This window comes from Sturnus vulgaris, chromosome 4 (genome assembly GCF_052056855.1).
Source record: "Sturnus vulgaris isolate bStuVul1 chromosome 4, bStuVul1.hap1, whole genome shotgun sequence".
In the NCBI taxonomy this organism is placed as follows: domain Eukaryota; kingdom Metazoa; phylum Chordata; class Aves; order Passeriformes; family Sturnidae; genus Sturnus; species Sturnus vulgaris.
The window spans coordinates 18,744,774-18,770,091 of record NC_142246.1 but is presented as its reverse complement, the minus strand read 5'-3'; the positions used below and the strand labels follow the sequence as shown (position 1 = coordinate 18,770,091).

The following is a 25,318-nucleotide window of genomic DNA, read 5'->3' as shown; positions in this document are numbered from 1 at the left end:
CAAAGAAAAAAATCCACTGAGAAATAATAAATATTTCAATGTCTCCTGTGCTGCAAAGTGGAAACTGAAAAATAGAAGGAAGATACTCTTTTCCAGGAATCCTCTTACAGACATTCTTGGAAAGGGTAAGGATTAAAGATAACTGTGAGAAATGAGAGACTTGAAATTGTGCTGAAAATTTGAATGTCCACAAAACTCAATATAATAATGAGAGGTCTTGCATTAATCTTGGGTGTGATGCATTCCTGGTGTTCTCATGTTCAAAGTCTGAGTCCTTTATTTCTCCCTGATGTTTCATGGGTCATTTTTTCTCTTTTACCACCAGCTTTTATCTGCTGTCAAGAGATCCTTTAGGTGCAGCTAAGTTCATTTAAGCTTTCACTGCAGGTAGAATTGATCCCCATGAATTACTCAAAGCTAAATACATACCCTTATGCCCCAACCAGATTCTGCATGAATGATTACTTATCTTGTAATACATGCTTTAGTTTAAAGTATTAAAGTGATTTAGTATTCATTAAAAGTGACAACTTTTTAGTAATTGATCATGGACATACAACTTTGGGCCACTTAATACCTTATTACTGGTTTTCATAAGTCAGTATTGCTGAAACTCGTGCTTGGAAAGGGGGCCACTTACAATTAAATGCAACTAATCTCAGATTAGCAAAGATTTCAGGTGTCTTTCTTGGGGTTTTTTGGGGTTTGTTTGTTTTTTGGGTTTTTTTTTGGTTGGTTGGTTGTTTTGTTTGTTTTTTTTAATCTAGTGAAAGAGAATGTCTTCTTGTAGGATAAAACTTTATATATACATATAACCCTGTTTTAATGTTCCTGCAGCTATTTAAAAGAAATTATATTGAAATATGCCTTGCTTTTCCCAGATTCACTATGCTGGGCTTGTGACTACGAATTTGCAGAGATTTCCATAAGTGAAACTAAAGGCATATCCCAAGATCTTTCTACTTGTATTACGGGGCACTTGCTCCAGAAAGCAAAACGAATAAAAAGCCTAACAATTTTTCTGCCATGTCCCTGGAAAGGTTGTTCCAGTGAATGGCTGCTCTCACTACAAAAAAATATTCTTTCTTATGTCAAGATGAAACCTCTCCAGTGCAAATTATATCTGTTGCCTCTTGTCATCTCCATGGGGCTCTTCCAAAGAGATAGCCTCCATCCTCTTTGTAGCCACCATTTAAGAACTGGAATACTGTGAAAATAATCCCCCTTGAGCCTTCTGTTCTCCAGACAGAAAAGATCAAACTCTTTCAGCCTTTCTTCACAGGGCAGATTTCCAGATCTTTGATCATCTTCATGGCCCTTCTTTGGATCATCTTGTTTTCTCCTGGTCTTTCTTGGATTGTGGAGACCAGCATTGTACACATTACTCCAGATGTAGCTCAACAAGCACTGAGTGGAATGACCATGTCTGTACCTCTGCTAGCAATGCTCCAGGGTCTGATTTGCCTTTGTCACTGCAGCAGCGCCCTGCTGACTTCTACTCAGCTCATTGCCCACCAGGACCTCCAGGTTCCTTTCAGCAAGACTGCTCCCCAGTCACACAGAGCTGAGCCAGTACTGGGCCCTTTTTCCCAGGTGCAGGAGAATGTTCTTGTCTTTGTTAATCTTCATGCTGCTATTTCTAGCCCCCTCTACCACCCTGTTCAGGTCTCTAAGACCACTGCCTGTTCAGACACATCGTTATGGATTGACACTGGCCAGATGCCAGCACCCATGAAAGTTGCTCATTCACTCCCCACTGCAGCCAGACAGAGGAGAGAAAATTAAATGAAGGGTTCAGGGGTAGAGATAAGGGCAGAAACACATTTTTATCCACACCCCACCCTTTCCAGGTCTACCTCCTGCCCCATTTGTACAAGGAGGCAGGGGATGGGGGTTATGGTCAGTTCATCACGTGTGGTTTCTCCCTCTGCTCAAGGAGAGAAGTCACTCCCCTGCTGCACTGGAGTCTCTCCTGTGGGAGACAGCTCTCCATAACTTCTCCAATGTGGGTCCACTCTCACGAGCAGCCTCTGAGCTGCTGCAATGTGAGTCCATCCCACAGGCAACAGTCCCCCTCAAACTGCTGCAGCATGGGTCACTCTTCCACAGGGTGCAGTCCTTCAAGGACAGGCTGTTCAGTTTGGCAGCAGTGCTCCTCTCTCCACGGGTGTCCCACAGGATACAGCCTCCTCCAGGCATCCACCTGCTCCATCCCCCACGGGCTGTGAGTGCATCCCTGCATCCCCTGTGGATCCCCACGGGCTGCAGGGGCACAGCTGTTTTACCACGAGCTGCAGAGGAATTTTGGCTCTGGTGCCTGGAGCACCTCCTTCCCCTCCTTCTCCATTAACCTTGGTGTCTACAGAGCTGTTTCTCTCCCATGTTCTCACTCCAGTCTTCTCTGGCTGAAATTAAAACTGTGTAACAACTTTTGTTTGATTTCTTCCGAAATATGTGATCACACAGCCATTACCACCGTTTCTAATTGGCCCAGCCTTGGCCAGCAACAAATCCGTCTTCTGGAGCCGCGAGGGATTGACTCTGCCAGACATGGTGGAAGCGTCCAGCAGCTTCTCACAGAAGCCACTCCTGTAGCTCCCTGCTACCAAAACCAGGCCATGCAAAACCAATACTCACATCCACCTTACCACCCAGTGTGCTGTTATCAGCAAACTCATTGAGGGTGCTTCCAATTCCATCATCCAAATCATTTATGAAGATGCTGAACAGCATGAAGCCCTGGGGGACCCACTTGTGCCAGGCTCCCAGCCTAAGTAAAACCCACTCTGAGTGCAGCCTGGCAGTCAATTTCCTACCCACCTTGCAGATTACCTGTCCAGTATCATCTCAGTTTTACCAGGAGATGGTTGCAGGAAACAATGACAGATGCTTTGCTGAACTCCAGGTAAATAACATCCACAGTTCTCCTCATGCTAACAGAATTTTTTTTTTCGTTTGTTCTTGGTAAATCCATCCTGGTTTTTCCAAACATCTGCTTCATTTTTTTTTTTTTTTAACAGTTTTCAGGAGGACCCACTATTACTTTTCCAGGGATTTAGATAAGACTAATGGGCCTGTATATTCCTCAGGACTCTTGTAAGTGGGTATGACTTTTGCCTTCTTCTAGTCGTCAGTAATATCCCCTGAATAGAGTTGGAACTAGATATTTAAGGTCCCTTCCAAACCATTCTGTGATTGTGTGATTCTGTGAAATGGTCTGTACTATAACAAAGTTATAGCTGTTTGTACAATGTAAAGCACATATATCACTAAATTATAGAGTAGGAAGGCATATGATCTGTCAGTCTTTATCTGACAAGCTCATTGCACATTAGACTGCAGATTTTTGCAAGCAATAGGCAGTGAGGGATTAGTGAAGAGCTTCAAAGAATACCTGATAAAATTACAAAGTAATTCCAGAAACTTTCAAACCTAACAACCTTCACAGCAGGAAAGTAATCAAAGCATATATGCCCCCTGTAAGCCTGATCTACTGACACTCAGCTGGTCTATACTATTCCATTTCACCACAAAATGTCAAGGTTTTAAAAGCTGTAATTAAGTGGATCATTGCAAGTATTGTGCAACCAGAAGAAACATGAGGTCTTGTGGGCATGCCAAAATGGCAGTGGAAGCTGACTTAGTTGTATTTCTACAAAATTATTATTTACACATTTGCAATTTATAACTACTTGCAGTTAAATATAGTAGCAAATACCTTCAGAAGTTACAGGCAGTGGCAATTCTATTGGGTTCATGGCCAGTCAGTAACTACAAAAAGTGACTTTAATAACCACCTGAGCAAATTGTTTGGTTTGCTTTTATTCTATGGGCTCTAAGAATTTACTCCTCTGTCTTTTAGAAAATGAAATAAAGAGCTGCAGTGAGTAATGTACCTGTGTACATCAAGTTTTAACAGTTGAAAGACTAAAACACTATGATGAGCACATTGGAGCACATCTAATATAATATCACATATTACATATCATCTTTTTGCATTTTACATTGTATTCTACCATCATTCTACTCAAGCAATGATGGAGAACATTTCTGGCATCATAAAAGAGAAAGCTATTTAAAAAATAAAACAAACATTATAAAGTCTATATCAGATACTCTTTCACCATGAAAGAATTTATTTTTTTTCCTAAGGAACTACAAGACAACATTTGATGAATCTTACTATGTTTCAAGAAGGAGAACTTTATTCCCTCTCATCTTTTAAAAAGTATTTCTGTGCCACAATGATTTAGGAATATTTTCGAAGAAAAATAGAGAGCCTTACAAAGTGTGAGGCTTATGGAAAAGTTCAATTTATTCTGGATATTTGGGAAAAAATCCTGATATTAAAAGTAAAGTTGCAAGTGACATTTTCTTTGGAAATACAAAAGTTCTGCATTCTTCTGCCTGGGAAAGAAACGAACACCTAGAACCAGTCAAGCAACTTTAATTCTTAATTGCATTGTAGAATTTTTTCATGTTGTTCTGCTTAGGCTTAATAAAACTCATTTAGCTGCAGTTTCAGCTTTCATTCTCTAACAAATTTAGTTAGTACCCATTAATTATGGCTATCATGGAATAAATACAGCCATTAACAATGCCAAAATCCCAATATATGTATATGGGCAAGCTTGGGATGTGACACTAATTGTTATGAAAGCTTTAACACAATCCTCTCTTGAACCCATAAAAATTATTAGCTCAAAATATTGTTACTGGAAAACGACTTTATAGCTACTTTCACCAAGTGAGCACTAGGAGACCAAATGATTTCAAAACAGGTTAACGAGTTATAATTATTACTGAACAACTATTATCTCACAAACTGGAAGAAACTTTCCCCAGGGTCATTTCCTTCTTACACTACGATCTTTGAAATTGTAGCTAGGCTTGAAAAAAATGGGTAAAACTAATGCAACTGATATAAGCATAAAGTTTAGTTCATGAGATCTAGATTTAAGCAAGAAATACAGAAGAGTTTACAATGGCCTACATATTTATTTTTCATTACATAAATGCAAAATAGCTGCAAGCATGCCTAACCTAAGATGGTGACAGGCAGTATTTGATAGTGAAAATGAAGATGAAAGGGCAAAAATAAACCCTGTGGCAGACAGTGTATTTTTATTCAGATGTATTGGCATAAGAAACAGACGTTAAAAAGAGGTTAATTCAATATTTATATCAACCTCCAGGAGCAGTAAAACAGTAAAACTGATAGTCACTAAAAGGAGAAGTGCTTTAAAACCAGCTAAAGCAAGACTACAAAGTTTTACTTTAGTCATGACAGCAACTAGTGGTCAGATATATAGCACCAAAATGTCAGGCTAGGCTTCCTAGAGTAGGCGTGAGATGTGAGAAGGAGAAAAGTAACCACTATCCAGAGACAACATGTATCATATGAAAAGCCATGATATTCAAATCAGTAAGAAAGAACACCAAGCAAGATGCACGAAATTGTGCAAATTAATAAGCACTTACCTTGGCAAATGCGCCCTACACTTGTTCAGGGAAACAAATTCCTGAGGATGGTGCTCATTTTGTATTGCAGCAAATAGAAGTCCCTCCATGTCCATTGACAGGAGGTAGGCCTCTAGTTCAGGTAGAGCAATCATGGAATCATAGAACTGTTTATGCTGGAAAAGACCTTTTAGATCATTGAGTCCAATCATTGTCCCAGCACTGACAAGTCTGGCACTGAATCATGTCCATAAGTTCCACACTTATACATCTTTTAGATACCACCAGGCATGGTGATTCCATCACTTCCCTGGGCAGCCTGGTCCACTGCTTGACAACTCCTTTCATAAAGAAATTTTTCTTAGCATCTATTCTAAACCATCTCTGGCACAACTTGAGGCCATTTCCTCTTGTCCTGTTTCTTGTTACTTGGGAGGAGAGACTGAGACCCACCTCACTACAACCTCCTTTCAGGTGGTTATAAAGAGCAATGAGGTCTTCCCTCAGCCTCCTTTTCCCCAGACTACGTAACAGATAAAACAACATAAGCTAAAAGGACATAAAACCATGTGAAGGTAGTAGAAGGTTAGTGATCAGTGATTTAGGCATCAGGAATGAGACTCTCCCTGTCATATATTCAGGTAAACACTGTGGCTCTCAGTCTTATTGAATGGTGAATGAAAGCCTCTCAGGCTGAAGCAGTGATTAAGTAGCCAGATTCTACTTCCTAGGTTAGAAACCTAATTAAAAAGATATTATGCAAAATACAGGTAGTTTTGTACAGACATTTCTATTTATATTTCTTTTAAATATTATTACGCTATTATTCCTCAATTTATTGTCACAACCATCTCCAAGATTGTGTCATTCTTCATTTACAAGCAGTGGGAAAGCATTTCTAGGCTTCCAAGTTACCAGTGAAATAGCTGGTGAACACAGGTTTCTCAGGAAATTATGAATACTAGGCTGCTTATATAATGCTACAAGGGCCTGGTTCAGGCTCCATTAAAATTAATGGAAAGCTGTCCACAGATTTCAGAAATGCAATGAATCACTGGAAAGTGCTGTCCTGACTGATAAGTATTTTGATCTTCACAGTCAACACCCATTTATGTAGGTTTTTAGGTGTCACTGATACTAGTGCATATATACTAATTTCAGCTTGTCTAGTTAATTCTAAATTGAAAGAAAAATACAATTAAATTGCACATTCAACTTAAAATGAAAGTGTTTCATTATATTATTTAAATCCAATTAGCTTCAATTTCTTCAGCATAGTAACCTTCAACTTACACTAAAGGATTTTTTAAAATACTTTTCAAAGGGGACACCAGCTATCACAAAAGGTACCAGATATCAAGTCTTAGTTTTGGGTAAATAACCCATGAAAAGACAATTTCATGGAAACAATCTGAAATGCTTCATTAACCAGAAGAATTTGTACCACACATAACACTCTCTAGTTCATACCTTATGACCATACGGGCCAGTTTAAGTCCCTATGAAAGAAACTAAAGGTACTAAAGAAAATGATAGATTTAGTGGCATTCAAACAAAAATTGCACTTTAAATAAATGACTTGAGTGAATTATGTTTCATTGTGTGTTAAAATGACAGATGTTCAAGAATTTTATCATTTATAAAGAATAACTTCTTTCCATCTTATCTTTTTCCATCTGACCTCATTTGCTGGATCTGTGGTACTGAGCTAGATCTGTGGACCAGTTCATGACTAGGTACTCAGAATCAGACTGCAGTTCCGCTCACATTTTCTTGGTGGTGAAGCTGATTTGAGAAGCCTGTGATACAATGCCATCATCCCACTCATCAGTTACAGTCTGCCACCAGTTCAATTGTCCAAGTATTGCTACTTATTACCACAGTGAATACATATTAATATATACAGTATTTATATATTATAACTATATTTCTACATGTTATTTACATAATTTTTGTGTAAGAACGTGTGTATGTTTGTGTGTATATGTTAAAAAAACATTGTATAACAAGTAAAAGTCATGATCTCGGTTTAAGAAAAAACAGGATGGGAAGGGAGAGAGATTTGAGGAGGAATGAACAGCCAAAACAGAGAATGTATCCTGCTGTCTGTCAGAAAGACAAGGCATGTGAAACCTTGTATACCTCTATATTACCTAGCAGTTGATAAACATAACTTGACAACTAACTGAGATATAGGAAAATATTTAGGGCCCAGCCCCTAGAAAGAATATACTATAGCAGGAACAGTCACTCTCTGTCCCTTTTTAATCTTTGCCCAGTGCTGAATTTTTCTCTCTTTTCCACAATAGTTTTTATATAAATTCCATTCTTTAACTACTTCCCATACTTTTCCCTTCACTTTAACAACCCATTTTTAGGGATTTCGAGCCATTATACCTAGAGCGTTTTAGCACTGCAGAACCCAAATAGCAGAAAAATATTTGAACTCTTCATTAAGAACCTGTAGTACCTTTACAGGACTTATCATACTACCATGCCCAAACTGTGCCAGCAAGCTAACTCATTGGCAATACCATTTAAGTCACAGAAATAAAGCTGTTTTTTGATCTAATGGTTAGAGTAGCATATCTTTTTAAAGCACTCAGTCAATCCTGATATTTCTTTGGAATAACCACAATATGATAACCTAACATTCTTCATGGATACCTATCCATACAAATAAACCTCTTTATGGAAACACCCTACAGCTAGATCAGAAGACAGTTAGATTCTCTAGTTTCAGAGTGAATGAATGGTTGTTGCCTATTGGAAAGGAGAATATTTCTAATGGATAAATCAAGAACATTTTGACAGAAATTATCTGCTTGTTGTGTGCAGCTGTTCCATCTAAGCCTCCAGATGAATAAAACTCGGGTGTTATTTTTGTAGACTCAGTATGATCTGTAAGGTGACAGGAAACAATATGCATATGTTTAATATGCAACAACAGATGAAATCCCTGTGAGCTTTCAGAAAACATTATTGGGGCTAATGTGTTATTGTTAATGATCCTATGGCTTACCATATGTCCAGGCAGTAAAGTTAGATAATATGTTTTTGGTTTTTTCAAAATCAATTCCTTCATAAAACAAGCTGATAATGGTATTAACACTAAAGAATGAAACTACAGAAGAGAACACACTTGGTTTTATTCCAAGGTATCAGTATTTAGGCTGCATTGCATTCATCAGTATTTACAAAATGTACTTCCTGACAGTAGCTGTTTCTATAAATTCTGACCTCGATTACATATATGACCTACATGAATATGCTAAAAGGTGACATTGGAGATTGCTCATTTCCTATAATAACAGGACATGGGATTAATAAATTGTCAAATACTCTGTAATATATTCAATTAAATTTTCACAAGTAGAAAGGAAAATAAAAAACCCAAAGATGCTGAATGCAAGAAAATGTAGAAGACAAACATATATAGTATAATGAATAATGATGAATATGCCCAGTAGCCACTTCACAGTAATTTCTGAGCAGTGGCAAATGTCATACAAATTTCGTTCTAGAAATAATAACTTCAGAGAAAAAGTCTAGAGACAAAAGTTGACTCGTTCTCATTAGTACAAAGACAGAAGAACACCAGCTGCTGGTCAGCACCTTAAAGCTGAAACTGGTACTAAACTGAAGAGTTATTCTTCTGCTTAATTCTACTGTAACAAAGAATAGTTTCATTTAGCCCTTTCATAGCATTTGCTGGAAGAAAATATTCATATTTTCAGGCATCTTTATTACAGAAGGGAATAATTTTAAAGCTAAGCAAGGAAGTCTGCTTAGATAAAAGTCTCCAGCTCCATTCAGAGCAAACAGCTGGAAGCTTAGGCTTCAATATTGCACTGACATAAAGTCAAGAAACTTTCCTTCAGTCAGGCGCTGCTCTGACAAGGGGGACATCTCACAGTAGTTTCACAGCTGTTGGTGCCTGCTTTCCAGCTGAGATCATGGCTCAAGGTGTGAGTGTTTTTTTCTTCTGTTCCCTACCACAGCAAAGTTAAATTGCATAGCTAGTACAAGCAACAGTCTGCACAAAGAGGTTGCTACTGTCTTTCAGTTCAAATACATCAAATATGGATGAATTTTGCATGCTAGCAGGGGTGCTATGTATGAGTTTGGGATGAGAAGGCAGTTCCTAACTATCAAGACCTACAAAATATTTTTCACGAGAAAATAGACTGATCTTGAATACAAGGCTCATTTGCCAAACTCCATCTTATTTTCTCAGAATTCTTTTCTCTAGTGTTTTAAACAGCAATTTTTATAAAAGGGGGGGAAATAGTATAATAGGAATGAGGTAGCATTCATTTCTGTAGCATCCATGCATACAACGGGTAATAAGTTCACCTTCAGTCCACTACTTGTGAGCCAAGAAGGAAAACCTGACTGTTTTTACACATTACCCAGGAAGTGATCCTACCTGTTTCAAACACTCTGACAAGAAACATTTTGCTTCATATGGAGCTTTGCTTTCACCTTTTGGAAACTTTCAAAAGTTTAAAGAGATACTACTATACAATTGTTTTAATTACAATTTGTTAGAAAAGCACTCCCATTCACAAATTTAATCACAATGTTAATATAGCTTTAAAAGCCTGTAATAGTTATCTCTTTAGGAGGACCTCATCACACAGGCCCTTTACTGGGCCATCTGCTTTGTCCAATAACATTCATTACAGCCTGAGAATACTCATGTCTTCTAAATTTATGCAAAATGCCATTATGACTAATACAGCATCTTCAAGAGACACAGAAAAATATATATAGATTAAGTAGTCAAGAAGCCTCTATAATGAACTAAAGCACCACAAGAAATCTATTGCTCTACACCTGTCAATAAGCAGTTATGCATTCCTCTGCATTCAGATAACTGAACTAGAAAGATCATTCCTCATTTTGCAATTAGATATAGATCTTATTTCTTTTCTTTTCTCTCATATGATTAGTTTTTATTCACAGGACTGGAGTCTACATTTGTTCATTTCATGCACTGTGGTATATCCTGGTGTCAGTGTGCACTATTTTTAGTTCCCACACACATTAAATTATATATTTTGTTCTCAGAGGTGATTTATGGCCATATCTTCTTTTTCTACTCCTTATCAGACAATATGGAAAATACAGATATGTCAGTTTGTTTGAATTTATGCCCAACACCCTCTTTTACAGCTTCTTGTTTTAATACCATATATACCAGTGGGCAAAGTAGTGCTATGCCTAATCCAAATGTGTATGGAAGAGCTACTTGTCATCTCAGCAGCTTTTCTCCTGCTGTTCATGCAAACTTCTTACTCACTTCAACACTTTATTACACATTTCTTCCATCAATGACAGCAAATCACTCTATTTCTAATTCAGATATTAAAGAAAAAAAAAGAGTGAGCACAAGAGGACTGAGCATTCAGGTTTAATATACTTACATTGCTTATCTGGTACTCAGTTAGATTGCAGCATCTTCAGAATGAAAGGTAGGGTGTAGAAACCATCTTTCTCCCTCTTGGTACAGCTCTGGCATAGTCTAATTTTTGATACCTAGAGATAAATTTAGAACATTTAAGCCTTTTTATATAGGTCTCTAGCGTTAGCTTACAATCTGGTTGCTACTTTTCACTCACAGTGAACATAATTTTGATTTATTTTTATTTCTCCTCTTCTCAGCTTTTTCAGAATGCTGATGTGTGCATTTACTTACAAATACCATCTTGAGACTGACAAAGTTCTCTTTAAGTAACTTTTAAATAAATATTTCCATGATTATTTTCCTTTTAAAATCTTCATAATCATTAATCATGTTGAATATCAGATTTAAATTCTGCATTGGATTTGGCAATGTCTTTGTATTGTTGTATTATTTTTAAGCTTAATGTTTATATTGTATGTTTGGGTACATTTTCTAAACCCACATATAGATTTTGAAACAAAGTTTAGGATTTGCTGATGAAATGTACCCATGACCTGGAAATCTATAATTTATCTTATCCAGTTTCTTGATAGAGGCTGCAAGACCATGTATATAAATGTCTTTTTTCAGTGGCTTTCATTGGAATGTCTACCACAATCTCATGTTATAATGAATGGACTAGGTTTCCTCTTCTTTTTGTAGAATGTCCAAGAAAAGCAAAAAATTTGGCTAGAAAATCAGAAATTTGATCTTTCTTGCATTTAAATGGAAGTGCCACTCCTGGTTCTACATTTTACTAAACTCATATCAAAAACATATGAACAAAACCACAAAAAGCTGAAAAAAGGACTTATAGAAAATCTTTGTTCAAGAACAGAAAAAAAAAAAAGAAAAAAAAGTTTTTTGCAATTTATCTTTTATTTCCACAAAAAGAAATATTTTATTGCTTTCTAAACTTTGATATTTCCACATTCAGGTATTCTGGAATTTTACTTGGCAAAAATCTTTTTTCATTAGTGTAAGAACAAAAGCACACCTTTAACAATCTGAATTTCCACCTGAGGAAAAATATTACTTTATACTGAGTTCCAGGAAATATCCGATGTATTTAAAGAAAAGCATTTCAGTGATTTCTCTTCCTATATTTTTATGAAGTTCTTTGAGGAATAAAATCAAAAGGTATAAGATGCCATATATTGTAACTGCAATGCTGTAGCATCTTACGGGAATATTTATGATCCTTCTAAGGGAACATGGGTCTGAAACGTTAGAAAATATTATTTGAAAAGTTTATTGTCTATTTCTCATGTTGCATATATTCAGTTACTTTTACGGCTTTGCCTGAGAGAATGCTTTTACTTTTAAAATCTTATTGTTTTGTTTACACTAAATATATTGACTATGATCTGTGCTGAGCTCTTGATGGTACTAAATATTTAATGCTTTTCCCTAGAGCAATTATTAGTTTCTCATTAATCAATGCTTTTAAATATCTGTCTTTATTATAACACTTAAGAACTTTACAGTATGAGCTGCTTGCTCTCTGACTGTCTTACAAACCTGCATGTCAATTAGCTCACACCAACAACATGCTCTGTTCCCTTCAGCTTCTATAGAAATTAGAAATACTCGGAAGCTCAGAAAAGATATCTAAAAAACTGGAAAATAGAGCCCAGGTTCCTACTGCTCATGAGATGCTCATGTATAAATCACTCAGTAAACCCTCTTCATAAGTATTAATTTTATTTTGCTGTCTCTTCTTCTGATAAAAGATGGGACAGAAAAACTAACAGAGAGAAAGTGTTATGAATAGGGAAATTTGCTTCTCAAGGAGCTTCACGTGGTAGCATACATGTGCATTAACATGCATCAATATGGTGCAACCCTAGTTTTCCACTCTGATTCCTATCCCGTTTCAATTTCGATTTAGGAGCTTTATTGATCTAAAAATAGAAAATGTAAATCCTTCTTACTCTGAAAATGAATATTTTCCCCTTTTTTGCTTTTCCTCATTTAAATACACATAGATACTTTTTAACCCTCCAGAATTTCCTGGAATTTTCCAAAAGACACACACTAAAAATATTTCAGGGGCAAATATAAGGGGTTTTAGTGCTACATAAAAACATTAATTTCTCTGCACCTCTTTTCCTTTTTTCCTGAAATCATATCATGTCCCTTCTAATTCCTTTTCTAAATTTTTATTCATTCAGGATTTTTTTCCCTTCACCCAGAACTGTGTGTCTTGAAACTTTTCAACAGCTTTGCAGCTCAGGAAGTAATTATTTCTTCCATTTAACACACAGAAAACAAAAATAAGAAAATGTTCCTACCTGAAGCCACCAGAGAGTGGTTCCAGGACATGAAAAGACATCTCTTAACCTGAAGTCTAACCTTCTAACTAAAAGATAATTTCTCAATTGGTTCATGATTTAGCAAGTTAAGGGAATATATTCAAAGCACAATAGATGATTCCAGTATCTAAATGAGCTGTAAGTGTGTCTAGATTCTATCTTGGCAAGGGTGCATACCTTCAAACCTCACCATCCATACAGTTGTTTACAAGCCCTTCTTGGGTTTCCCATTTCCTTTAGTAGATCCCCAACTCAAAGGACTGGATCCACAAAAGGATGTTTGTTGCTGCTCAGGGAGATATTCACCTCATAGTGCCATGGATGCTTCAAAGGCCCACGGATTCAGATTTTCTTCTAACAAAGATTTTTGAGTGCTTTTATTTATCCCTGATCATCATGTTCAGAGTAGTTAGAGTTCTGACTGACATAGTTCATGTACTTTCTTCAGCTGGTTCCCTTTCTGCTAAGTCCAGCTGTTAGTCAACAAATGTTTCAAAAAGGCATCTCCTCCTAATTTAAATTATCATCATTATTTTCAGACCTGGTTGTTAGAAATATATTAGATTTTTGGCCTTAGTTTATTGTACCTTTATCATCAGTAAACTCTTCATATGGTTATTTACCAGAAATTTTCAGGCTGGTCACTTTATTTGAAAGTTAAATCTATTAAGTTTATAACTTCAAATAAATTTTTAAATATTTAAATGATTCTTGAATTTCTTTTTGGCCCTTTTTTCTCACATGTAGCTATCAATTTTGTACTCCAACACTTGGTCAATATGTTGTTATTGGTCTTAGAAATCTTGTTTGTATAATAATATTATTCTTCTAAATTTATTGACTACTCTTTTTATTATTTCTGTTTAGTCTTCAGATCAAAAGAAAAGGTGTCATTACAAAAAAATAATAAAACTATATTCTTTCTGATATGTTTTTGAAGGCTTAAAATTACAGGGTTACCTATATTTGAAGAGACTCCTACAAACAGCATAAATTATTATGCTTTTGCAGTAGTATAATACAACACAGATTTCCCTATTATATTCTAAGAAACTATCTGCATTTAGATAGTTGGCACTTTGAATTATTCCACATCACATAGGCTGTTTCTAAGAATGATGTTACATAAATGACCATAATTTGCTATATCAGTTTGAAACAGAGTACATTTGCTGGAACAAGAAGAAGAAATCACACCTATAGCTGAACATCTTTTAGAGATTTATTCCCAAATTTGCCTTCAAATATAATTATTAAGTAGAGCCAATATCTACAAATGGGCAATTCATAGAAGAGGATCTGCAGTCTATCTGAGAAACTGACAGTGAGTTCTTAAATGCTTTACTGCAGTGTGTTGACTTTCTTGTCTTTGCTGTAGCTGCAGTTTTGCAGCCACACTCAACATAAATTGATGAGTTTCATATAAGATATTGCAAAAATACCCATTGTGATGTTTGGACTGCTGGCCAAGCGATTCCTTTCAGTTCAGCATCACTCATTGTAATGTTCTTTCTCTTATGAATTTCTCTTTTATGAGTTTTTGAAGGAAACTTACCTGGAAAATGCAATGTGGGGCTGCTCAAACGAGTCTGATAACACTGGGTGTTTTGATTTGATCAGAGGTGTTCATGCTGATACAAAAGAAGTTGGCATGGTCACCTCAGCACAATGCTCCATCTGCTTTTTTTGGGTAGGCAAAAAAACTATGGAGAAAAGAAAGCTGGGATTTCAAGACTTTAGCTAATGTTTCACTCACCAGACAAAAAAAAGCTTTGAACAAAAGCACCCCTGTATAAAATGCCCACTTGCCTAACAACCAAAACACAAATAAAAATATAATGGAAAGGTTTAATCAACAGTTTGTATCCTCCTTATAAGTGCATATGATTGCTATGTGATTATCTTCACATACAGATGGTTTAAAATTATAATTAAGTTTGACAAAAGAAAATAATATAGCAGAATAAAATCCTGCAAACCTGCAGGCAATCTACTTGCCAGTTTTAAGTATCCCTGATGAAAGAATAGTATACAATACAAAATGATAAAGGGAGGACATGAGAAACACCCTGAAAAGTTGTATTTCATTGTGCTAGACACTGAGTGCAGACATAACCCCTAATCAAACACTTTGGAGAAGTGCCAGCAACAAGGTGAGAGAAAGCAAAAAATTCCTGCACAGAAGACTGTATGGCTGAAATCACCACTAAATGCATCCTGATAGTTCTAAGGGAAAGTAGTTTCATGTTACATACCTCCCTAATTCTTGGTCCAGATTAAAGATAAAGTTTAGTTCATGTCACACAGAAATGGCTTAGTGGTTGATACCAAGGGCTCAATGACCCAGCAATAGAGTTTGATGGTGGCCAGAGTGGAGACACATGGAAGCTTAAGAACAGGGCAAGCACAGAAGCCATTTTGTCCAAATATCCTTTCAGTATCCAGCTAAGGTGCCTTTGTCTACTCCTTTTTGACCCTGGGTTAACAGCTAACAAGTGAAATACCTAGGTGTTATCCATTGCTCTTCAGGGCAGTAAGGGCAATGGCTTTCTGCCACACTGAGAACACATTTTATGCCTAACACAGAATTTCGAAGGCATAAAAGGAGAAACAATGGTTCAAATAGTAATAAAAATGAAGAGTAGTCAAGAGGCCATTCAGAGACCAAGCAGGACAACAAAGGTGTCAGAAACAGGTGTGGATAAGAGAACTAGTAACGCAGCTGGATAAAGCCCAGCAGCTCCTTTGAAAAGAAATGCTCTCACTAAGGCAAGGCATTGAAGGAATTCAGCTCACAACATGCCCCCTGTGACCTGAGTGAACCATGTGCTGGAGAAGAAGAAAAGCACGTTCTTTCCAATACTGGCCCGAGAAGGATCACCACATCAGCTTCTGCTCTGTTAGAGTCTTTGAAGAATCCTGACACATACTGAATGCTTTGCCTGTTCCCAAAATGTGATACAATATTATACAATGGTGTTCTAATGGTTTTCTAATTTCAAATGCAATGTTTGGTTTGTCAGTAAGATTAATTTTAAAAATAATAAATGCAAAACGGTCAGCTGTATGGGAGGGAGAATGATATGGTCACTGTCATGAGGGGTTGGCAAGAAAGTGAAACACATTTTTTATTCACTTATTTAATAGATCATAAGAAAGCCTGGCACTATTCATTTGAATCTGTGATGATTTCAAAGGCAGAACTCATACCTCTAGGCTCTGAAATTCCTGATTTTTAAAAATCTTTATATTATTATCTCCAGAATAGCTTCTGGATTGAGTATTGTTCTTTAAAGGAGAAAAAAGTAAAAAAATCAGGACCTGATAAGAAGGCCAAATAGCAGACTATGAAAAGTTTCCCTCTTGTTTTAACGAGACTTCAGACTCCTGTGTTGTATAAGCACTTTACCATCCAAATATTTTAAAATATTTTAAAGATTATTGCATACCTATGGCATTTCTAAAATGAAAGCACATCCAAGGTCAAACAGAGTGAAAGTTAACAGTAACACATTGCCTAAATACATGGAAAAGAAAATTTGTTTCTAGAAAACTGAAATATCTTCCAAATTTTATTCCTTCTCTCTTTTATTCTTTCCTCAGCAAGGACATGGAACTGGATTATAATGTCTTCATTTTCAATATTTCTCAGAATGACAATACAAAACCACAAAGAGAGTGAGCTTATTGAAAGTAGAAGTGTCAACTTCAGAAAAAGAATCAATCAAATCAATAATGTGTGAATCTTAACTTCCAGGAATCTTGAGAGATTAGATCTGATAATTATATCTCAAGTCATCCTTTTTATAGGCTTTCAAATGTTATTTTAAAATACTGAGATATTTCTTCACCATAGCAGTGTTAGACAGCAACAATCCTTTTTTTCAAGTAGGTGAAAGAAAAAAAAAGTGAAATTACTGATTTTGTATAAATGGAAAACTACAGATTTGCACAAACTGAGACTTAAAAACTAAACACCAGCCCACTCCCAAAGGCAGAATTCAGCAGAGTTTTCTGACATATTTCTCTGCTTTAAACAACTACAATGCTTAACATTTTAGAAGGCTAGACATAGTCAATATTTATTATACATTTCAGATTTAAAACACATAAAAATATAAAGCTTTAATTTACCAGTGCCAAGAAAACAAATGAACTCTTGTTTCTACCATCATAATATCTGCAGCAAACATTTGGACTGAACTTACCACCCCTACCACCTACACAAAAGTCAGATTTAGAGTAAAAGTACCAATAAACACATTTTTTTCCCCACTGCCTTTAAGGTAGACCCAAAATGAAATTTTTATAGTAATTTTTTCTTCTGGGAAACCAAAGAATTTGCTATTTTTGTTGCCCAAGATTCAGTCTCATAATCTCAGTTTATTGGATAAATGGAAAAAAGGAATTCACAAACAGAATAAACTTCTTTGCTGCAAAATTGCCTCATATTAGTGGAAAATATAGTGCTACAACAATCCCTTTTCCTTTCTTTTCACACATTCAGCCACAGCTGATCTCATGGCTCCTTTGCTGTCAAATAAATTGCAGAAAAACCTTACAAGCATGGTAATGAATGTAAAGGTGAGCATTGTGTGATCCTGAGTGATGCTTGCCAGTTCTGCAACAGCAGGAAATGGATGTCTGGATGAAAACAGGCTGGGAGTTGGAAAGCCAAGACTTATCCTTTCACTGAATTCCCTGAAATGAAAGCTGAGAGATGAAGGCTGAGATGTCCTCAGTCTTCCACGGAACTTTCAATGTAATGCTGACCTATGTCTGATCATACATAAAACAGTGAAAGAAAAATAAGCAATATTGGAATTTCTATTAGTAACTCTAGTTTATTTAAAATTCCATGTTCTCTTTAGGAAAGTATGATTTTAATTACAGCTTTGGAAAACAAAATCTAGAAAGTTTGCAGGCAAGATACTATCAAACATTCTATTCCCATCTATTTCCAGTAGGCAAACCAGTAGGGGCAAAATAGAAACATAGCAGAATCTTCATTAAGATTTCTACTTTAAATTAATTTATTTTTTTTCATACAATTTTAGTATATTTTGAAATATTGTGTAGTAAAAGTGTCTTAAATTATTCAATTTGCTTTTTGTCACCCAAGTTGATATGTTATTTCCTAAGTGTTTTCCTAAAATTTTGCTATTCTTAACTGCTTATTACTTAGATTGTTATTCAAGGAAAACTTCAAGTACTATGCAATTATAATATAGTATAAAAACACCTACATAATCACATGTTTAAAGAAACACATCTAAAATAAAAAAGCAGGTATATGGAAAGAGAATATTAGCTTAAATTTCTGTGTTCCAGTGTATCACTGTATACCTTGGAAATGCTTAAAATCAATGTATGGAAAAACTAAATTTGACATCTAAGCCAGCGTTTGGACTTTTGTGTTCAGAGATAGATAGTTCAATGATAAAGGACATTGCTTTTGGTAAACATTACATAAATAATAGGCTGTTCTAAGCATTGCATCTAAAAGTTTCCAAGTGTGTCTGAGGATGAACTGGGCTATTTAGATCATGTTAACAAAGTGAAACCTCAGGAAAAAAGAAGATATATTAATAATGTATCAAAAATAGTGGCTATTCCTTCAGGTTTGTGTATTTTAATTGAGAATGCCCATTTAAAATAAGAATCAACAATCAGATATGTCATTACATATAGGACAGGAATTTCAAAGATAGCAGGATCAGTTGCAGCTTTCCCTGTTGTGCTGTAAAGTAGACAACATCTATTTTGAAGCATTGGAAGTGAGATCTTTTTCTCTTAAAATTGAAATGTGAAAAAATAAAATGTTCTGATACCTATTAAAGATACATGGAAAGTAGTTTTGGTAGGGGTTGTTAATATGTGCTGTTTCCCCCTAGTTTGCAAGTTAATCAGAACACCTTAAAAATACATAAATATTTTTTTAAAACTCATATTTCTTGTTTTATCCTTAATAAGCATGTAGGTCTTCACATATGGCTTATTTATGGAGACTGTTTCACAGAAGGAATTGTCACTTGCTTCTGTTTAAATTGGGGTCTGGAAGGCTATGTGTAACAGCATTCCTGATAATTGGTTCTATTATGAAGCACTGTCATGGCAAATTTTCTGAACACAAAACAGCATGCATAACACTACCTCCCAGGAAAAAAATCCCACAATACTATCCTGCCTTAGCAACACAAATGTATATTCTAATTACATAGAGTAAATGCAATTATACCTCAAATAATGCAGGTGCCAAACTTGAAATTTGGAGGATGTATTTTAAACAATACAGAGTTGCCACAGAGTTTAAAACAAAGAAATGAAACATTATGGTTTCAATTCTTCTCTGAGAGAAAGAAAAAAAGAATTCTTCTGTCTTTTCAAAGCGTACTACGCTGCTATATTTTTTAACTCACTCTCTAGCAGACCTTTGCTACTTCATTAAAACATTTTTCAATATGTCATATGTATCTGTGGTGTAGCAAACCCTAGTTTATTCATGCTGAGTGGCTAACCTTTCTCAAAGCAATTTAGCAACATCTCTCCTTTCTTCCTTTATAAAATCTCATCTGAATGGCTCTGAAGCAGAACTGGGCAAGAATTGACCTAAACATAAACCTTTTAAAGATTAGAAAAGGAAAACTTGGGGATTTATTTATTTGTCTTGGTTCTGGTACATCAGCTTTGTTTTGATTCTAATTTTCATGGTTTATTCTCTCACCCAGGTTCAGCTAGAACTAAAAAAATCTTTTTCATTGTAAACTGTGTTCATACTATTTCAAGTGAGAATGTTTTCCAAAGGCTATCACATAGCACGATCTTAGAATATAACCATCTTAATTTGTAATTGCCTTCACACATACTGAGATTCTCCTCCAAACCATCAACTAGAATATCAATACCTTTATTTATGATATGAAACTTCTTTTCAAGGAATGAGTGATGGTTTGGATGGAATGAAAAATCAGCTAAAAAATTATTAAAGAAATTAAGTAAAAAGCAATTCAAACATTAGTTACAAAAAGCGATATTTCAATTTGCATAATTTATTTGGACAAATTGCATATTTCTTTTCCAACATTTAATCACTACATTTCCTTATTGTAGACAACATTTCATCATATTTGGTCAAAATTCTCAAGGTCTCAGGAGAATCCTTACAAAATTACATGCCAAATATCCTTGATTATATATTAGTCATCCTTTGTATAAATAATGAAAAATCCTCAGATTGGTCTTTTAAGAGTAGTCTATAGCCACAAATATGTATTCAGAATTATTATAAGGTTTTCAGTGTAAAATTCCCATTTTTCAGTTTTATCTTGGAGTTGAAACTGTTGTGATTTATATTGTAGATCAGGAAGTAATAAAAGGAGTTCACAAGAATACCTGGGCAGCAGTACTGGTTGGGCAGCAGAACAATCTTTTTCTTCTTTTCTCTTCTTATGCTTCATACATAACAGCTCTAGGGTAAGTTTAATGATAGAGTTACCTTCTTTTCTCAGCCAAAAGGGAAGAGATTTTCTGCCTGGCAGCCAGGACATGCATTGGATTAAAACAGAAGATGACAAAGGCTCATTTGACCACTGCATCACCAACAGTGAAATTGAAAATTAAATGCTTAGCAAAAATAAAATCAGAAAACTTAAGCTTTGAAATGTGAAGGCAGTTCAGATAACTTACAATTTAGATCCAATGAAACTGACATATTATATAACTTAGTACAGGAATAAAGAACTACACTGTCTACTCCATTAAAGTAATGCTGAAATCAAATATAGGATACACGTATTTTCAAGCCCACTTTCTTTGTAAAACAAGAAGTCCTATTAAGTGATCATAATTTTTGTTTTACTCTGTCATTTAAGAAATACCATTTATGTCTGCAAGTTTTTATTTCTTAGGGATTCTTTGCATGAGCTAAAAATACAGAACACAAAGCTCGCAAAACAGTTTAAACCAGTACTTAATTCATTTCTTGCAGTAGCAAAAGATCCCAAATCTTTTTTAAGTTAACGTTAGTTAAGTTAAGGTGAAATCATGTTAACTTCCCCTAACTGGAGGATTCTACCTCTTTGCTAGACAATCTGGTTTTAATTCAATCCACTGTTCCCTAGACACCATATTTTTACTTATATCACAGTATTGCCAAGCACAAGTGTAACAGGCTGGCTAGGCTCCTTCCCCATGCTTTCTAGGTGGATTAAAATCCTCTAACTAGCCCTTCTGTTTTTTTTCCTTAACCATTGCCATTTTCAAAAGAGTACACAGACTTTAGGCAAGCTAAATCCTCTGCATTTTTGTACATTGCCTTTCCCACTCATCTATAGTGTCTCTCCCTTGACCTAGAGAGTTAACTCCTCTTTCCACTTCAGAGTCCCAAACACTTCCCTCAAAGGATCCCTCACAAAAACACACACCCCTCAAGCCTACTCAGAGGCCTAAATTAATTATGCTAATCAGACTACCCTGGCTAACCCAATTAAGTTTAATTAGCTGATGCCTTTCTTCCTAAACCACCTTGCCTTGGGGACATATTACCTCTGCTTTTAAGCTAGCTGCAGAAGTCAATCTCCTCTTGCAAACTTGCCCCGTAGCAACAGACGTTCAGCAGGGAGAGACTCACGGCAATAAGCCTCTCAAAAGCCTGAGCGAAGCTTCTTGTTCCTTGAATACTTAAAACTGGACCATATTCACATTAGAATTTGGGCTGTGAACAAAAGGAGCTTATTTAGAAAGTATAGCTTCCATATGAAGCCAATACTGCCAGTAATAATCATCCTTTCTTGGTTTTTCTGTCATTGGAGAGATATGGTACCTCTCTGGTCATAATCAAGAACACCTCTGTCTTTAGATAGCAGTGCCATTGACCATCTACCACCCATCTGATCCTGAAGCTGGGCATTATTTCACTGATGTCTCCCTTTGTTGTCACTGCAGGAAACCACATCTGCTTATATTTGCTAAACCTGCATGCAGTGATGCAGAAAAATTCTTCTGTGGCAGATCCTGGTTAAGATCTGTCCTGCATGAAGTGAAACTACCTTCCCTCACTGCTTTGTGAACTGAACTATAAACTTTTGAGCTTCTGGTTCATCAAAAAACTAATTCTTTCCAAAATGTCCCTCTGAGAAAAGTCTAAACCAAAAAAAAAAGAAGTGAAAAATGTCTGCCAATTGGAATTCCAAACCAGTGTTGCCTCAGAAATACTGAAAAACGGCATTTTCAGAAAAATGTAGACTTCTAGAGTTCTCCAGATAGTCAATAAAACATAAAATTCCTTTCCTACCATCTGAAAACTGTTCTCTATATTATTTCTAATGATAAACCAAACAAACATTTATTTCAAATCACAGGAAATTTAAAAGGAAGCTAGAAGACATCCTCCTTGAAGTGCTTTTATTCCCATGAATATGGAATTGTGAAGTCAAAGGAGGAAGAGAAATAAAATAGTGGTGGTACAAGATAATGAAATTATTTTTCACCTACATAGAAATCAGTAAAGAAGAGGGAATCAAAAAATATGTTCAAATTTTGAAGCTTTTTTTTCTTTTAATTTTAAAAGTTGATATTATTTTATGCTGGCTGTCAAACTTTTTCTATTGTAAATAAAGTTCAATTGGTGCAGTAGAAACTTTCAGTATAGCTCAAAGCCTTTTGTCCAACTAAGTGAACTGTTCCCATTTTTACTCAACAAATATGGAAAAATGCATTACTTTGACTACGATAATAAAACCTTAGTATTGGATTTATTTAGTTTATCTTCAGGTTTAAAAGTAATTATTTTACTCAACAAACTGTTCTTTCCAAGTGTTAAATTAAACATTATTTTGAATAAATAGACTGTAGTTAAAATAAATACTGAAGCAGACAGTACCATCTGATAAATGATGATCTAGTAAGATTTAATAAGTGATATAGAAAATTGGGAACATCATTGATTAAATATTTTATCCCATTCAAAACTCTGTATTCCAAAGAAAATTTTGATAACCAGAAGGGATCCCTTTAATTATTCTAAGGAATAAAATACTCTGCAAAGAGCAATAATACAACTTACCTTCCTATTAAGGCACAACTTTACTTCACATTACTGTCTGCTTAGCTTTCCACTGTACAGTCAAAGTAATGACTGGCATATATAGACTTATTCTAAATATTTTTAATTTTCGATGAGTTTCAGATTTTTATCTGTGCTTTTGTTTATGCAGGTTTTTTGAAAGGTGTTTTGTTTTGTGAGTTTTTTCTGTAATATGCAAATGTACAAAACATCGATATTTTTGAAAATATTTCTACTGATGTCAGTAAGACTTTCAACTTAGTGAGGATTGCAAGATTACCTCCATTCCAACAATATGAATATGCTTTGCCAGTATGGCCTCTATATAAGCACAATTCTTAACAGGCTTAAAATCCAGAATAATTTGTAGCAATTCTGTACTTTACAGAATGCAAACTATTCATATTTCTCCAATTAAATACATTAGCAGTATGCTCTTAAACAGAAATAGGAGACTGACTGAAATAAAAAAGACCCTTACCAAGCTAAATGTTACATTTCCAATTATAACACTTGGGAAACAGTGATAGGAAAAAAATGCTGGCTGTTACATACCAGAAGAAACAAGCCAAAACTTACTTTCTTGGAGGTCTTCTTTTTTCCCTTATCTCAGCTCTACACCGTGGCACCTTCTGACCAATAATGTTGAACATGTTCAGGCTATTCAGCTGTTAAAATAAACTCCAGCAGCAAGTATGAAATGAATTTCCTATTGAAAACGTTGATAAAATGTTGGTAGGTAGAAGTAGTGGAACATGATGTGGAGAAAATTACTTTGAAAATACCCAATCTAATGTTCATATTTGGAATTAAACAAGTAGTTGCCCGAAGCTTCCCATGTATTCAGGAAACTGCATATCTTGCAAATTGTAGTAGGATATGGATTCCTCAAACCAAATAAGTCCTGCACTGCATATGAAGTACAGATAGCACGTTTCCAAAACTGTTTATTTGGAATACAACCATTATAACCAAATTCTGCTGTGAATTAGCTTCCTTAGCTCCACAGAGGTCAGATTTGTAGCTCGCATCTAGTTTTTAAAACTAGTGTAATACTGAAAAATAAAAGATTGAAATGCTGACATGAACACAAAAAGTAAATTCACAGAGCATGTAGCCTACTCAATGATTTGTTATTACTTTAAGATTTAGACTGCTTAGCTCAGTACTGTATCTATTTGAGAAAACCAATCAAATGTGTGGTTCCAGTAAAGAGAATTTGCATGCCCTATACTCATGTAGAACAAGCATGTTCAAGTGATGGGAGAGTTCCTATGACGTGCATATTTATTGTTCCAAGGAGTCTGGGTGATTCTCTAAAAATTCTTCTTGAAACTGAAATTAATGTGAGTTTTTTTCGAAGCTTTAGACAAGTATCCTAAAGACAGTAATAGAGCCGTCTAGATAATCTCAAATCCTCCCTTTCTAAAGGTTTTATATGTGCTCCAAAATGAAAGGACACTGTGAATCACGTAACAAATCAAGGAATTATTACAGTATGATAGGGACTCAAAAAGAGCAGATGGTACATATTTATCTTGAAGACAGAGGACATTAATGGGAATAAAACAAAACAAAGGAGTAAAGTTCAGAGGAGACATTCCTTTCCAGGTCTTACCCTTCACCTCATAGTTCCTCTTGATCCCTCATGGATGCTGCTGTTTTCTGTGATCTCATGTCACAGTCAAACAGTAGTGAGTTAGAGAATGCAATTTTGAAGGATGGCATGCTGTAGCAACAGATGTTTCAGGAGAGCTGCAAATGAGAAGTATTGGCCTCTCTTCACTCAGTGAAGATTTGTAGGTAGAAAGAGTAGCCCTCAGGACCTTGAAAGATCTGCAGGAATATTTTTGGAGAGAGACAAAACCTTCTCTCCTATTGACAAGCTTCCTCTAACTGGATTTCTTTTCTGACATCTTAACTTTGCAAGCAAGGGTCTGAAATAATTTTTCAAGCTAACTGAAGACAAAAATCTGCTGTGATGCTCCAGTTTCAAAATTTGATATGCTACTGTGTTCATCTGTCTTGAGC

At 35.5% G+C, this 25,318-nt stretch overlaps 2 long non-coding RNA genes across 2 annotated transcripts in view; both read right to left on the bottom strand.

Moving 5' to 3' along the window:
* LOC106850012 (uncharacterized) overlaps positions 1-25,318 on the bottom strand; it is a 63,327-nt gene that overhangs the window by 4,570 nt on the left and 33,439 nt on the right. Inside the window, exon 5 of the long non-coding RNA XR_015803049.1 lies at positions 10,890-11,001. This is a non-coding gene — a long non-coding RNA (uncharacterized LOC106850012). The remainder of the gene's footprint in view (positions 1-10,889; positions 11,002-25,318) is intronic.
* Positions 20,318-24,304, bottom strand: LOC148223895 (uncharacterized). Its single transcript, XR_015803050.1, has 3 exons — positions 23,867-24,304; positions 21,769-21,937; positions 20,318-20,692 (listed from the first exon to the last, which is right to left on the bottom strand). It is a non-coding gene; the product is annotated as an uncharacterized LOC148223895 (long non-coding RNA).